Source organism: Hippichthys cyanospilos, chromosome 21 (genome assembly GCF_059441005.1).
Source record: "Hippichthys cyanospilos isolate Australia breed blue-spotted pipefish chromosome 21, RoL_Hcya_1.0, whole genome shotgun sequence".
Taxonomy (NCBI): domain Eukaryota; kingdom Metazoa; phylum Chordata; class Actinopteri; order Syngnathiformes; family Syngnathidae; genus Hippichthys; species Hippichthys cyanospilos.
Genome location: NC_142389.1, coordinates 12,682,712 through 12,692,398, shown reverse-complemented (window position 1 = coordinate 12,692,398; position 9,687 = coordinate 12,682,712). Strand labels below are relative to the sequence as shown.

At 35.4% G+C, this 9,687-nt stretch overlaps 1 protein-coding gene across 1 annotated transcript in view; it reads right to left on the bottom strand.

Annotated features, from left to right (window-relative positions):
* Positions 1-2,023: 2,023 nt before the first annotated feature.
* Positions 2,024-9,687, bottom strand: part of trim71 (tripartite motif containing 71, E3 ubiquitin protein ligase) — a 60,431-nt gene continuing 52,767 nt past the window's right edge. The window contains exon 9 of the mRNA XM_088405564.1: positions 2,024-2,120. The gene's annotated coding sequence lies outside the window, so the exon portion shown is untranslated. The remainder of the gene's footprint in view (positions 2,121-9,687) is intronic.

The following is a 9,687-nucleotide window of genomic DNA, read 5'->3' as shown; positions in this document are numbered from 1 at the left end:
AAGAATCAAAGTGTGTGCATCATGATTTCATATCTGTGCGTTGACTACTAGGGGACAAGATATAGGATGCAAACTTAAAACATACAATACAATGAAGTCACCACAACTGCTCGATAAGCTGTAGTAATAGTAGTTCTTTTGGTGAGGATAAAGAATTTATGCATGTTACTAGATTGTCTGTCTACATTAGTTGCTGCACCATTTCTAGATATGCACTGCATTATGGATCAATCATAATTGGGTTTTACATTGTTATTAAAGAGAGAGTCCACTTTTTCCACCATTTTCAACAGTTCAACAGTAAAACTCGTTATTTTGTCCGTACTTAATTTAATGACAAAATTTATTTTTCGTGTACGATTTAACACTTTCAAAAACACATTTTGCCACTTTCTGTTGCATGAAAATATAATCACATGCACCGAAAGCTCAGATCACATGATCAAGTGAGCCACGATTGGTTGTAACCCCATTTTTAGTCAACAAGTGGAAAAATGTTTTTTGCAGTACTAAGATACAGTAATAGTCTTTTTTTTTTGCTGAGGATAAAGACTATTTGCCATAAGTATATTGTCTCTTTGTCTTCAAACATGCATAGCTTAAATGGTTACAACATCCATCTATGTTTTGTTTTTTTTTAATTGAAGTTATAGTCCACTTAGTTTTTCATTTACAAATGAAAAAAGTCAGAGTTTTCTCTATAATTAAATTGATGACTAACTTATTTTTTATGTACAATTAATACTTTTTAAAACATATTTCCAATTGCTGACTGAAAATGGCATCATATGTAAAACTAGTAGTTGTGCATGCAAAATAATTAAATCTGCAAACTATAGGGAAAAAAAATAACTGCTGAAGAGAGCTAAATAAGTGGATTATCGCCTTAAACTAGCAGACTTACATCAGGCAAAATTATTATGTGTTAAGTTACATAAAACAATGAAGTGAGAAAAATGACGTTTAAAGTTGATGATATCAATTGATCAAAAATATGAAGAAAAAAAAAGATTTTTTTGGTGGGGGTGTTGGAATTTTGGGAAAAATAGCTTCTTTTTTAATTTTTTTTATTTTTTTTTAATATTTGAATGTGGAAAATAAATAGCCCGGATGCCCTGAATCAGTGGAGGAATTTTGGAATAGCCTATTTTAAAAATGTTTTCATATATAGGGTGCTCTGCATTATAGGCTGCATAGAATAGAAGCTACAGTCTTGGATGGGGCTGTGTTATGCATCCACAAGATGGAGCTACGCTAAAGGGAATGTCAACAAAACGATGAGATAAGTCAGTCAAACTTTATTAAAAGACAATCAGAAATTAAAAATAAAGACGATTTGTGGACTGAAGAATGGGGAAAAATACCTCTTGATTACATTAAAAGACTGTTTAGATCAATGCCAGAAAAATCAACAGAATGTAATGTATTTGTGATTCAATGAAATATTGAAAACATTTTTTTTAATCAAATTGCAACCAAAGTTTCTAAATTTACGTCACGAAATTGCGCTTTCTTTTACAAAGACTTTTTGTGCATGAATTGCTTCAAAATTGGAGCATATATAGCATATCAAAATTTCAAACAGGGTGTCATAAAAAATGAATTGTAAAATATACATGTGTAAGTGAAATGCAGAGGTAAAAAAAAAATGAAGAATTTACATTGTTATTTTATATTTTCGCATCCTCCTAAAAAAAAATGCTATATAAGGCACACCTAGATATTAAGACGCACTATCAACTTTTGAGAAAATTAAAGGCTTTTATGCGTGTCTTATAGTGTGGAAAATACCGGATATAAATAAATGTCAATTATTTTGTACATATGTGACTAATCGAATTGAGCATATTTATCAAACAGAAAAAAAAAATGTGTTTGTGTTCCTAATTACTTGTCTGTCTAGGTGTGTTTTACCACTCGAAAAATGGAGTGTGAGTGGAGTCAGCAGCTCGCATTGAGGCATGAGTGTGTGTGTGTGAATATCTTTTACATCCAATTAGGCTGATGAGGCTTCATTAGATGCCTCTGCCTCCCAATTAAAAGGCGCTTTGATGAAGGGGAACGGCGTGAAGGAGCCCTTGCGGACACACAACGGTCAAGACCACACTCCAAATTTTTGTCTGTCAAGAGAAGAAAAAAGTGTCTTGGGTTTTACTTGAAAAAGTATGATGACTTTGGCTGTATGTGTATATACACACTTTTGTGTGGTTTCTGTATGCACACACAGGCTGGAATTGTGATTTTTGCACTGGACTGTAGCCACAATATGCGCTTCTCAGTACTGAATTATAAATGACGCTGCGGGGCGGACGCGCAATAGCTCCTCTCGAAGTGATGACGTTATTGGGTCATTTTTGACTGCAAAGCTTGACACTGCCAAAAAGGACAACGATTCAATGCATGCTGTTTTTTAAGTCAAAACATTCAATCTCATTCAAAGAGGCTCACTTTTGATCATTTTTTTCTAAAAAAAGACATTTTTTTTCTAAAGGACTAGTACAAAATGAATTAAAAACTAAGTTAATTGATTACTTTACTAACATAAAGAAATCAATTACTAATACAGTAATTACTTTGTAACCCAATGTAATCAATCAATAAAAATTTTGTAACCTAAAGTAATCCATTAGCTCATAGTCTACAAGTCATCAATCAACTTACCGATGCTTAGTAACCTAAAGTAATTGATTAGTGTGCTAAAGTTATCAATTACTCTATAATTTTAGTAACTAAAGTAATTGATGGTTTGATTGCTTTACTACATAATGTAATGCTTAATAATATAATAATTATACAGGGTGTCGCAAAAAACACACCTTAAATAATTGTAAATTTTGGGGTTAGGGTTAAAGTTGGGCTTGTCAATGTACGTGGTTTTTCGGAACACTTTTTATGGACTTCCTGAACAGTTCTATCAGTTTCAAACTCATCTCTAATTCAAGTGATGGTAACTCGTGTTGATAGTTCTTTGTTAAACTCCCTCCCAAATTGTCTTTGCACTTCTACTGCATTTTCATACTTCCAGTAGCATTTTAGAATCAATTTCCTTTCATCTGCTAAAATGTGTATACACTTTTTGGGACACCCTGTGTATATCATATATATATATATATATATATATACAGTATATATATATATATATATATATATATATATATATATATATATATATATATATATATATATATATATATATATATATATATTTTTTTTTTTTTTTAATCTAAATGCATGAATTACTTTAGTACTTTATTACCTAGGACATTGGATTACTTTAGTAATCAAAGACATCAATGACCAATCAATTACTTTAGTAACCTAATGTAATCCCTTAATATTTATTTGGTAATCTAAAGTAATCGATTAGCTCACAGTCATGGGTTGGAAAGTTCCGCAAGTAATTGTTTCACAAACCAATTACCGTGGTAACAAAAAGTAATTGATTAATGAGCTAAAATAATGAATTACTCTAGACTAGTACCTAATTGAGTACTTTAGTGCCTTACTGCCTAATGTAATAGATCACTTGATACTGACTTGAATAAGGTAATTAAAAAAGTAATCAAATACTTGAGTTCTTTATTTACCTAAAGATATGAATTACATTAGTACTTTATTACCTAAGGCATTGGATATACAGCTGTAAAGTCAAGATGTTCTACTTGGTCATACAATGTGACCCGCAACATCACAAATGTCACATGTTTTACTTTGGAGCGCACGGGGGATCTTTAGAATTGATAAAATTTTGAAAATGTATTTTGTTGAAATAAAATGGCTGCAGTATCTGAGGATTACATAAGCTTGACTTCTGTCCCAAAAGCAAATGGTACTTTTGACCTAGCTAAAAGGGAGGTTGGATGACAGGAAGAAGAAAATTGTGTTTTTGAGGTACTAATTGGATGTGATTATAATATTTTTTTTTTTAGATGAGAATTTAGTTATTAAATTAGCTATGGACAAAACATTAACTTTGCACTTGCTGAAAATGGCTAAATAAATGGGCCGTTCCTTGGAGGAAGTTATGCACAAGCTATGAATGATAGGTTTAGGCTCAGTATAAATTATTTTTAGCTCAATATTTTCCACAGGACTTTTTTCAACAAATCAAAGCTTGAAATAAATGTGTGTAAGCTTTATTTCTTCCATAAAAATTTATTAAGATCGTATCACCCTGAAAGATTGAAGCAAAAACAAGAAGCTATCTTATTGGCCATATCATCCACCCCTACCTTAACTCCTTAACTAATGTTACCTTACCTTAATGAATTTCAGTCGTCAAGTCACTTTACCGCATGCACTTTACAAATCCTGCACAGTACAGGAAAGCTGCTAACTACATAATATTTTGCACTATCGTCTTAATATGTATATAGTTTCTTCCACTCCGTCTATTCCATAATATGTTCAGAATGTGAGTCTAGTCCTTTATTAGGGCTTCATTATTACTGCCCCTACTGCTCTTTTACTGTTTCTTTTGTTTTTGTTTTATTGCCTTCTTTATTATTTGCTCGATTGTGGAATGTAGTCTGCTCAGTAAAGTGAGCAGAATAAGAATTTCATTGTGTAGTGTTACTATGCAGATGACAATAAAACTCTTGAATATTGTGCAGCATTTTGTCCAATCACATTAAAGGCATCACATGTCAAAGGAAAATCATTGAAAGAAGGCATTGGAGAGCTGAAATTTCACCCAGATGGTGACAACATGTCAAAGTTCAAAACGGCATGACCACTTAGTTATCACACAACCATGAGTTGCAAGACATTGCAAGGACCATGTAGAAGAAAATGACCCGGAAATGATCAAAATACTACACTTGAAAACGTGTCAATGTTGATGAGAATGAAACACGAATTAAACTAGCTGAGCAGTGATCGTCTTCTAAATCCTGACTGCATAACCCCTCGTCGACATTCCCAGCGACTGACTGGGAAGCAGTCCAGCGTGTACCCTTCCTGCTGCCCAAACTATAACGTGTATGCAATCAAAAGCCAAATGATGGCCTGATGGCAGGCTGTGACTGTGATGTAACATCACTGCTGCTCTGTTTATCGTCATTTGAATAACCCTCTTCAAAAGTGTCTCACACCTACGTGGCTGCATGAATTAGCGTCCGTCATCTGTTGGTCTCCGGGCTCATTTCATAAACACTCGAACACTCGGCCACAGCAGGCCCTTTAATGACTTTTCAACACTCTGCCACCAGATCATTCATTAGGCCTGAGTGACTTTTGGCTGCCGTTTGGACCCGAGAGAGCAGTGTCTCTACTGATCGACACCAAGTGACGTCAAAACACAATCATTAGCATATCTGAGCAGCCGTCTATCACGTTGTAAAAGTTTGTTTTGGGAGGAAATCTCCATTTGGGGTGTGACCGGCTGAATCGCAATGACAGGTCGGCAAATCCCAGCCGCCTCCTTTGATGGGGGCTTTTGAGCATGCTGGCGCAATCATGAATAGATAAATACAGTGCTCAACATAAATGAGGACAGCCTCTTTGAAAAGTACGCTCTTTTTTGGGGGGGTAATTCTTATGAAGTGGTTAGACAGATAGGCAGGACAATGGACAGATTAATGAACTCAAGGAGTTGTGGAGGTTGCATTAGATACTAGAGATCGACCGATATGCTTTTTTCAGGGCCGATACGATACCAATTATCATTAGTCAGGGAGGCTGGTAACCGATATTTAAAGCCAATATTCATTTCAAGGAATCAAGCATATTTATTGCAGGAAAAGAGAAAATGTTTTAATACAGTGAACCTTCGCTACTTCACGGTTCCACTATCGCGGATTCAACGCATCGCGGATTTTTCTTCCATTACGCAGATTCGTTACATCACAGATTTTTTTTCCATTAGGCGGATTCACGACTTCGGATTTTTTTTTCATGACATATGTATATTATAATAGAAATATATAGCTTCAGCGACCCGTGGTTGCAGCCATGGCCGGCCATTTGGGAGTGAACGAATCCACTACATCAAGAAGGACGAGGCGAACACCAGTTGTAACGGCTCGTAATAAAACGATTGTCGGTGTGGAAGGTGCTTTAGCAATCTGGATTGCCAACTGCCAGAAGAACAACATAGTGAACTCCTTTCCTTTGAAGTCTCGCACTGCTGCGGTCATATTAGTATTATTTATATATATTTAATCTACTCCCGCCCCAACTCCCCTTCCCACAGGGACATTCATGTCAGTCATGAAGCGCCCCCACAGCAAAAGGCACACACACACATTGTTGGGGCAGAGAGAGACACAGTAAGAAGCAGATGTTTGCCAGACTGTTGGAAATGTCTTACCTAGATATCTTTGATAATAAAATTGTTTTTCAAGTGTAAAATCTACATTGTAATGATCTTTGATCATGTACAGATCAGGCTTTAATTCAACATCCAAGCTGCTGCTAATATGAAAGCAGCTGCGTGAGACTTCAAAGGAAAGGGGGAACGGTTCACTTTCTGTACAGTACAGTGTATAAGGTTTAATCATTTCAGATTTAACTTTTTGCAAAGTGGGCCAGATTTGGTGTGTTAAAAATGTAGGAGGGCCAACCTTGGCAGGCATTCTTTACATATGACAGCAATTGATTGAAATACATTTCAGTGAGCCATTCTGTGTTTAACATTTGCTTTTTTATTATCATTTTAGCCATCTTAAGCATGTGTTTTGGTTAATTTGAAACATGCATATCAAAATTGAATTGACATTAAATATTGAAATTGAATATTCACTTAACTTCTCTTTTTTAACACTTTAATTAACTTTTTTGTAAGAGGTGAACCAAAGTAATTGTAATTTGGGTGCAAATTACATTTGAAACATAAAAAAATATCCCACTATGGCAGTTTAATATTTATAGAATTTTTAAACACAATAACAGAGAAATGAACAAGTAATAGTCATATCAACAAGTTCAGGGATCATTTAAAATATGAAATTAGTAACTATAAATGTTGATTGGATTTTTAAATGTTTATTATTCTGGAGTGAAAACTTAAAAATAAAAAACGTTTTCAGACTTATCATACATGAAAAATGACTTGTCCGCATGAGTGTGATGTGTGAAACTGAGATCTGGAGTGCAGGAAAAAGGCCAGGTGTGGTTCTATGGCAGTAGTATGGATGTGCAAGATGTCTTGTAAGTGAGAGTCCGGTAGCCGTGTCCTCACACGGCTCTTATTTAAGTTCATAACCGAGAATGTCTTCTCACACAAATACGTCGACCAGAACAAGCGTAGCATTTTCTTACCAAATGCTTGAATCTCTCTTGTCCTTATCCAGCTGTCAGTAAAAGTTGGCGATATAAAGCTGCTGATGCTGACCGCAGCTCAACTTTCCTCCTTTTGTTGATTGTCGCCATTTTAGAAAATTAGGAGCTCATACAGTAAATTACTCATATACTAATTTGCTGTTTCTAATTGAGCCTATTGATGGCAGCATTTAGCACACACAGGTAACAGCACTGCTGCCCAAAGTATTAAATCTCCATGCGGGCCAGACGTTATTGATTTTATGACGGAGGCTGCGGGCCGGATGGAAATTGACCACGGGCCGCATTTGGCCCCCGGGCCGGACTTTTGACAAGCTGGTTTAGATCAATGCCAAGACGAATCGGAGTCACTAAGATGCTGGCCTGCTATTGGTCGGCGACTTTATCTTGTGTGCTAAGAATATCATATTTATTGTCCATTTTATTGCTTAATTCAAACTTTAATTGGTTAGTTATGGGTCCCAACATTGCTAGTGATGTTAAAAGGAGAAGTAAGAAGGTGATTAGTATGGAAAAGAAGCTGGAGATAATCATGAAATATGAAGAAGACTAGGCTAGGCTACCGTCACTAGGGAATATGGCCATAACAAGCTCAAGTCACGTCAATCCAGAACCATTACCTTGCTCATTATGATTTGGGATTTATGCTTAGCAAAACAAAACACAAATGGCTTCACTTAGTTTTTTGCACAATGCTGCTTGTAAGCAAATGAATAAACAGTAGTAAATAAAATGGCCCTCGGCTTCACACACCCAAATAACTTGCTTGGAAAATTAATGAGTCTAATCGGGAATGACACAAAAGTTAGCTACGCTCGTGTGACACCCCCCCTCGTGCACCCCCTCCCCTGATTCACAGTGCACTCTCTGTCTGCGTTTGAATTTTGATGAAAATGTTTTATTTGTGTCTGGCTAAGCAGATGGGGCCTGCGGAGTGTATGTCTCCCGAGCACCTGTTCCAATATTAAAAGTCTTTTAGTACGTCTGGTGCGTCTTTCTCTCGAGTTCAAAACCATCCAAAATGCGGAATACACGAGTCTGATTCATTTCGTCCGTAGTGACATCAGCTGCGTGTCCATCATCTAAATAAGACCGGGCCCTGAGACTCAAGAAAATGAGGCATCGTGTCCGCTATTTGATGAGGAAAATGATGATTATTGTTATTATTTTTGCCGAGTCATGCTTTTGGTACTCGGTAAGTGGTATGGAAGAAGGACAAATTACAGGAGATGATGTTGGGAGGACATAAAAAAATGGACACAATCTAATCTCTTGAAAATGATTACTTTTTAACCTTGAAAAAAAGAATATAATTTATCATGATTACTTTTTAACCTTGAAAAAAAAGATTATTTATCATGATTACTTTTTGAACTTCTAAAGTGTGGCAATTTTTACTTTTTAAAGTGTATGTGATATATTATGTTCAACAAGAAAGGGTAAACTTGATTTATTATACAGTATATTATTTATTACTTTGCTGCTGACAAGCAGCATTGATGTATTTTTAATATACAGTACAGTGTAAGACCACAGCTAACTTTGTTATTTTAATGAGATTTCTCACTCAGCAGCCATTTTGACGGAGTAAAAAAAGAGGAAATAGACCATTAGTTAGAATTAAGCGCAAAATACAAACCTTATAGCACCAAACTGATGAGGATATAGTTTTGTTGTTTTTGCCAAAACGTAAATCTATCTGCCCTAATTTTTTAGTGGTTTATAAGTAAAAATATGTGCTAATAAAATCAAAGACATCTTGTCGTAGTTCAAGACAATTGCATAGTACTGTATGTCTGTTTTATGTTTGCTTTATTTAGTACCATCTAGATCTTTATGCTGTTTATTAACAATGCCCCTCAGGATAGGGGAAAATTGGATAAATTATCTTTATAGTTGCCACTGCGCACTTTGAATCATGCTGCACTGTTTATTGCCTCTGCCTAGATTCTAATTAGGATGTATACTTATTGCTCTTAAAAATAGGATGAACGTGTTTATCATCTTTGCTGCTGACACCACGCACTGTTTTTACAGGAAAGCCAATTATTCAAGTTGCAATGCTGTCCTAATGCACTTTATTGGGGTTACATCTTTAATTTCACGATTCTCGGAAGGGAGGAAAAAACGCTCAAGTAAGACCACATTATTGGTATATGTGGTCCTGGCTGGCCCTCATCAAAAGATAATTGCTTTGGATAGCCTTTGTAACAGTGGTTCACCATATTTTTACTCCAAGCACCATATAAAATAAATATGGAACTCTCCTAGTACCACCAAAATAGCCTCAAGTAAAGTACAGTAAGGTAGTAAGGCTTACATGATATAAATTAATTAAAAAAAAAGAGTTTTTGAGAAGGTTTGTGCTCATTTTTACATGTAGTCGTTAAAAGACCAATTATTTCA